Here is a 7,781-nt window from a genome sequence, read left to right as displayed (position 1 = left end):
TTTCGCGTACATAGCACACCCTCCCCCTCTACTCTCCGGCCCACAATCCCAAAGCATCCCAAAGCATCCCGTTACAGTTTATAGCAGCAGTGCAAAAACATTCTTCCGGATTTGAGAGTTTTGTAAAGTGGTTGTCGTTGTATAGTTGTCGTGTCCGGGTCACCCAGTTTTCCATCAAGAAGTTATTGCATGCCTCTTTCATGGTCAGCCCCAAATTCAGGCTTGCGTTGACAGACTTCTTGAATTTTCCCATTAAGTTTTCTGCCGCAACGTTCGCTGTGGTGTGGTTCGGGGGTGAGAATAACTGCTGCACTCCGCTTCTTGTCATTAAATGCCGGAATTCGCTTGATCGGAATTGCGGGTCATTGACTGCCACAATCTTTTATGGCAGTTCACATCTTGCAAAGAGAGTTAGAAACAATCTTAAGGTGTCTGCCGACCCTATTGAAAATTCCATCAAGCTACGTAATTTGGGACACTGACTGCCAGTCTGCAGGCTTGGTGGAACGTGATGGACCATCAGACGTCATCTGATGGTCCATCAGATGACGTCTGACTGCCACTGCCAAGGGAATTTCATCAACAAGGTCAGCATTTATACAAGAGTAAAGCTATACGCACTCATAAATATCGCCAAATGCCTCGATAAAACAAAATGTTCGAGAAAAAAGAAAGCAGGATTACCGCGCATCGAACTCGCGACCACATGCGTACAAATCGGACACTTTAACCACTATGCTACGCCACCGTTACAAAAACTCGATTTGACTATTCGTTTTATACGAAATTCTTTGGCTGCAAATGCAGTTAAGCCGTCAGCATGTTATGCAAAGCACTCGTACATCACTCGCCGTACTTCAGTTCTACTCACCTGCCATGTAGCGTACTTTCGCGTCGTAGAACTTTCGCGTCGTAGAACGATCCTTTTGTTCGCGCATCACCGGCCCAGTAGACCAGGGGTGCTATGTTGCGCTTTTTGCACACCCAGGAGACTTGGAAGAGGGAAGTGACGTCAACGACTAGAGCAAACGCAGATTGGATGTTGACAGAAGAAAACGAAATCAACACCCAATCTGCGTTTGCTGAGTCGTTGACATCACTTCCCTCTCCCTAGTCTCCTGGGAGTGCAAAAAGCGCAACATAGCCCCCCTGGTACACCCTGTCGTCTTCAACTACACCGCTAAAGTCCCTTACATCGTCGGAACTCACAACAGGCTGGGTCTTGTCGAGTAGAAATTCTACTAAAACATAAGACATTGTAGAGCCCGGGCAGGATCGACAGGTTGGAGCGAGCGGGCAAACAAAACGAGTCGAGAGCGATCGTTCATGAAAGCTCGGCGAAGCCTCTATGGGCGAAGCGAAGTGCGAAGTGTCGTGTTCGCGCGCTCGGCGGGCTTCTGATCAAGGTTGTCGGTCGGTTGCGTGTCATATCTCTAACGTCAGCGGTTTTATGGGCTCACGTCCCGAAATCGTTTTCTCGTGCACAGATTACTTTTCGTATTCATAGATTTGACCAAATAGTGGTACCCGAACGAACTTTACGTCCTTTGACCGTACGTCTGTCTGCGAGTCAAAGCTTTCTGAAGTACAGTCAGAGACAATCGATGTACAGTCAGAATCACCACCAAGACATCCTGATGGCATTTCGCGGCGGCCGACTGCCACCAGGAAACCATCAGAAAGCCGACAAGCGGGGTCTGACTGGAGTTTGACTGTCGGTCAGAGTAACTTGTTGGCCAATCAGACATGCTTGACGTACAGTCAGGCACAGTCAGCGGTCCACTAGAAAACATTGACTGTCAAACAGGGTTACATTGATGGATTTTTCCTTCGGGGAAGTCGTCGATGTTATGGGCACTACCTCGGGGCACTTCCAATATGCATCAATGATCACCAAGAGATTCCTTCCTTGAAAGGGTCCTTCGAAGTGTGCATGTAGGCGTTGCTATTTCTCCTTTGGGTATTCTCTAGGGTGTATGGGAACTTTGGGTGCCTCGTTGCTCACTTTTTGGCACGGCCTACAACTTCGGACCATCGTTTCGATATCATTACAAAAAAGCGGTCACCAGATGTAGTGTCCTGCGAGTCCCTTTATCTTTGTCGTTCTCACATGACCTTCATGGAAGTCGTTCAAAACGTGTTTTCGGTACCTGGAGCCTCGAGGGTACGATGACGCATGTTCCCCACATTAACCAATCAAGCCCCTCATTAGTTCCGTTATGCAAGTGAAGCAAGGCTTAAGGTTATCGGAATTCACTTGTTCGGGTCATCCATCCACGGTGAGTCATAAAACTTTAGACACCACGGTGTCCTTTCGTGTCTGTCTGCTGATCTTTTTACGTGTCAGTGGAAGTGTTTGAAACATTTGTAGATGGAGACATATTACTTCGTCCATTCTTGTAGATTCTGATTTTATAGGGCCCTTGTCAGTCATTGGGAGTCTCAAGAGTGTGTCAGTGACTACCATCTTATCAGTCGACATATACTATAGGTCGAAATCATACCCTAACAAGATGATTTCCCATCGCTGCATTCTTGGTGCAACCTTCCCTGGGATTCCCTTACTGAGGTTGAAAATCAATACCAGGGGTTAGGGGCCCGTTCACAACGTGAAGTGGCGTCCAAACAAATACAGGAGAAATTTACTTACTCTTTTAACTAGACTCAGCGCTTCTTCGTCAATCTGAGAGTAGTTTCGGTCACATTTGGAGGGTGTTCTTGACATGAAGGCGATCGGCCTCCCTTGGTTGTTGGGTAGTGCTTGTTGAAGTACTGCACCAATGCCATGGCTCGATGCACCAGAGTGCAGTTCCAGAGCAAGTGCAGGGCCATAGCGCACTAGCAAACTTTGAATGGTAAGTTGATCTTTCTAATGTTCCCACGTTTTACATTATCCCAACGATTTCTGTGGCAGATGCAGGATGTCGGCTGTGTTGCTGATGGACTAACCGTAGTGGTTCAGCAATCCCGGAAATCGTCTGAGTTATTTTTGGTCTTTGCTCGTCTTCGCTGGTAGGATCGCATTAAACTTCTTGGGATTAGAGAGGATCCCTTGTTTGTGTAAGACGTGTCCTAGGTAGTCGATGGAGTCCTCAATAAAGTAGCAATTTTCTTTTGCCAAGAGGACAGTTTCCTTGAGTTTGTACTACGATGTCCAGGTTTCGCAGTTGATGTTGATTGTTCTTGCCACTTAGCAGGATGTGATCCTGAAATGCCCCTTATTACGGCAAGTTCTTAACAAGTTCTTCGATGACGCGTTTGAAGATAGCTGATGCTGGTTTTATTCCAAAGGGAATAAAATATGTTATTGCCTTTGGAATCAGAAATGTTCACCTTATAGAGCTCCTTTGTGTGCTGCTCACAGTGAGGTTGCTTGTTTCTGCTGCTAAAAAAATCTGGAAGCCGGCTCCTTGGCAATCCACCATGGTAAACTTTTCCCCATAGGTAAGCTTCACAAACAGATTTTCAGTCTTCGGTAGTGGGTGCCTATCTGGCCTGAAGGCCGGCTTGAGTGAAACCTTGTAACCCTTGTATATGCGAACTTGCCCGTTTGCCTTCGTCAGTGGAACGATTGGAGTCGCCCACTCACTCATCATCGCAGGAAGGATTATGTGATCCTTCTCAAGAAGATCCAGCTCGTCTTCGATATTTTGTCGAAGGGCGGATGAAACTGACCTTGGTATAAGAAACTTTGGTTTAGCATCATCATTCACGCATAGTTTCACGGTGTTGCCCTTGAGTTCTCCCGGACCTTCAAGGATGGAACTGTGTTTCTGTGGCACACTTGCGAGAGTTAAGGTTCATGCACGCACGTTGTGCACTTCCTTCCAGCTCACTTGAAAATCCTGAAGCCATGCCCGTCGCAGTATGGGAGGTCCCATTTCTTCACCACTTGTATTTCATGACGCTGACTTGCCCGTCGTACCGCACCTCCACTTGAACCATTCCCTTTGTAATGATGGGCTTACCGGTGTACGGGTTCAGCGTTGTATCCAACGGTTTCAACTGGGTGCCTGGAAAAATTTCTTGAAACGTCTCCAAGTTGATCAAAGTAACGGGTGGGCCTGTGGAAATCTCCATCTAAAGACGTTCGTTGCAAACCTCCACAGTTACTGTGACTGGTTTCGGGTAGTTTCAGTCGATGAAATAAAACTGTGTTTCATTTCCCAACCTCTGTGTATTTACATACTTAACGAAGTTTGGCTTGTCCTTTCTTCTTGAGTCTTTTGGACCTCGTTTCCTGTCACGGCAGAACATTTACAAGTTTCCTGTTCTTCCGCATATTTTAGAAATCTTGTCACTTGCAAAGCAGTTTTCGGGGTTGTGATTGGTTTTGCTACAACAGTGACGTGGGGTCGTGCTTGTGCGAGTTTTCTTTTCCCTCGCTTGCCTTTTTTTGGAGGTGACGTCTTGTGTGTCCGTATTTGCGCCGAACGACTGACCTCTTGTTGGGTCTCAGTATCGCTCCTTATTTGCTTCGCATCATCCTTCAAAACGTCCATCTAAGCGGCATTATACAATCCTGCCTTGAATGTCAGCATCGCTTCAGCCAGCAGCTCTTCGAGAATGCTTTCGTACTTAAAGGGACAATGAAGAAAATTTTATTAAATTTTTTTTAAATGGTGTTTTTATGCTTCTTGGGAACATAGCATGCTCCCCAATTTTTCGTAGACATTTGTGACGCGTATTTCTGTGCCTACGAAAGGAGTAAAGAAACCGAAACTGAACAATCTCCATTCTCATTTCTGGGCCTCCGAAAACGGAGGTGACGTGAGGAGTAACGTCAAGTGTGAATAGTCGGTATCGGTAGTATTTAGGAGACCAAGACTCTGGTTACCGCGGTGGGTTATAGCAGCGCGGTGGCGCGTCGTTTCGTAAAATCTGCCAACATGACGGCAATGCCACTCTCGCAAGCGAGTTCGAGCTTCCGTTCAATGACCCAACACGCACGGAACGGGAGTTCGTGTGCGGCGGCCTCCGCCATCACCCGAGGTAGACCACCCAGCCGGTAACGAGCGGCCCGCATGCCGAAGTGCCCATACTTGCTCGTTGGCCGTTTCCCGTCGAGCGTATAAAAGAAAAAAAAACAATTATGCCGCTTTATTTACGGTTTAGTAATCATTTCCGGTCCGATTTATACTTTTTATGGTTATTCTAGCGGAAATTATAACACTATTCCTGAAAATTGCGAACCAAAACGTGACCAACGGCACGTCCCTCGTCTCGACCAATCGCTGCCGCGTCTCTTGTGACGTCACGCTCCTTGGCCCCGCATCGGTCACGTGGGCTCCGCTTCTCCTGGCTTCGCCCGTAACTCTCGGGGCGTCGCCCCAGTCGATCCCGGTACGATTATTACCGCGACTGTTTAATTGACTTGCGCGGCACACAAGCGCCGGTTTCGGCTGAAATTTGGCCGATGTGGCTCGAGACGTGCCTGTAACCCAATGCAATCGTCAAAAAGATGTCCGAAATTGCCTTCATTGTCCCTTTAATGCCGTCGATGAGTTTGTCTCGAGGTCGGTCGTTTAGGGAAAAACCGAAATGTAATGCAGTGAAAGCTGTTTTAGCGCAGCTACGTAATCTGCAAAGGTTTGGGGATTCCAGCTGCTTCTGGTTATGGAATTTGTAGCGCTCAACCATTTTATTGCGCGTCGGGTCGGTGTGGCTCTGCACTAGTTGGACGGTCTGTACGTACGTCGTCGTGCTTGGTTGAGCAGGTGCCTCCAAGTTCCGTCTTAGTCCGTTAATTTTGCGTCCGACAATAGAGAGAACTTCGACTGGCTTTGATCTTCAAATGTCCTTCGGAAAGAACACTTCAATCTTTTCGATGCACAAAGACCATGATTCCTATTTCTGACAGAACTCACCAATTTTCCCATTGCGAGGCATTCTTTAGGTTTCAGATGGGGCGTCACTCATGTTACGGCTGTCTCCATTGTTCCGATGTCGTCCAGTTGTTTATATCCGTTTTTTATTGCATGGATTCCATCCTCGTCGCCATTCTGATGTACCGGTTAATTTAGGATAATGCAATGATATATTCATTTAACTCTTGAGGTTACAATTGGTTGAGAAGCGCCTTCTTTAGTCTGCCACCGCGCTCAGTCTGTTGTTTTACAGGCATCCTGTGCTTCTCCGTGGCTCGCTCTTTCCCGCCGGCGCTTCCGGTTGCGTCCGCCCGCCGTTGCCTCGGCTCAATAGGTAGTGTTCGCTAAACGTGGCAAACACAAACATAATACACAGCAAGGAGGGCACCCTAGCAACTATAGACACTAGCAACGGCGCTCACGCCAGATTGGCTGGCTCGTGGAGATAGACGCTGCCACATCAATAAAGGCAGCGGTTACAACAAGTTTCCAAACCGGTAGCGTAGGTTTGTGGTAAGGTGTCTGACTCATGCGCAGCGTACCCCGGTTCGATCCGGAGTGTGGGCTTATATTTGGTTTTCTCTAGAACATTTTATTTTGTCGAGTAATTTGGCGATATTTACGACATTTCTTTTTCACCAGTAGCAAAGAAAAAATACGAATGTTGTCGACAAAACTTCTCTGATCTTAATGGTATGGGTCTCTCTTTTCGGAGGCGGCGAATAGTTCTATAATGAGCAGCCGTAGACTGTCGCCGCGAAGCGCTGTAAACACAGGCAGGGGGCTGGGCTAGCACACCCAACTGTGATAGACGCCGTCCGAATCCGAAAGTCAAGTTCCCGCGCGTTGCCGATCAGCCAATCTGGCGTGAGCGCCGTTGCTAGTGTGTCCTCCTTTCTCTCCTCTTTTTTCCCGGGCCGCGTTGGGGCTCCAGGCGATCGGATATACGCAACCATTCAACAACGCTTACAACAAGAACCTCCGCCGGAGGAGTCCTCCATTAAATTGCAATTCATAAATTGAGATGGACACTCTTGTCAATCTAGGCTCTCTACCCGCGCACAGGGGGTGGGTGATGAACGGGAGGAAAAGGGTAGCTTATTCTGAAGCTTCATCTGCTAAAGAACATGCGTTTCGTCTGTGCGTCGTTCGTTTTGTTTTTGTCGTGCGGTGAATTGGCTTGGTTAGCGCAATCTGTTTTTGTTATTTGCTGGTTCATTCTTTTTATATGAAAATTAGTTAACCAATTTACGCGACTGTATTTATACCCTCTCCCCTGCAGTAATTTATCGCGGTACGGGGTAATTCGGAATAAATAAATACTAGAGAGTACTTAAATAAGCGCCTTCTCAAATTCAAATTCAGCAACGCTTGCTTAGCGACATCCAGAATTAACTGGTCCTTTTTCCAATTTCAGCCCAATTATTGTACTTCCTCATTCATCATAGGGGCATCTGTACTCTACATGTTGCTTCTACTGAGTGGTACGTTACACACAAACTTTCAAATCGTCTTGAGAATCACACCAGCCGGAAGAGGAAATAAAAAAGCATTACTTCGTATTTTGCAGGATCTGTACGCCACTGGTCCAAAAAAGAAATTGAAGGTAGGAATTATGTCAAAAAAGCTCGTGAGTGTTAAAAGTCGAAAAGTTCTTAATAACAATTTGCTGATCTGTTACTATGATTTTGTTTTACACTGTAAAAATCTATAGAGCCAATAGAAAAATTTCGAAAGGGCATACATCCAGTAAACGAACATTTAAAAGAATGGTATTTAACAGGCAAATAAGCCAATAGGGACTGGAGTTCTTTGTGTCCCGTTCTAAAATCATTTCACAAAAACGGGAAAACTGACTTATAATTATATCAAAGCGCTGTGGCATTCCAAAAAGTGGTTACATTAGTTTAGCCT

This window comes from Ixodes scapularis, unplaced genomic scaffold (assembly GCF_016920785.2).
Source record: "Ixodes scapularis isolate PalLabHiFi unplaced genomic scaffold, ASM1692078v2 ptg000215l_1___fragment_2___debris__unscaffolded, whole genome shotgun sequence".
Taxonomy (NCBI): Eukaryota; Metazoa; Arthropoda; class Arachnida; order Ixodida; family Ixodidae; genus Ixodes; species Ixodes scapularis.
The sequence above is the reverse complement of the archived record's forward strand: the minus strand, read 5'-3'. Positions refer to the sequence as shown.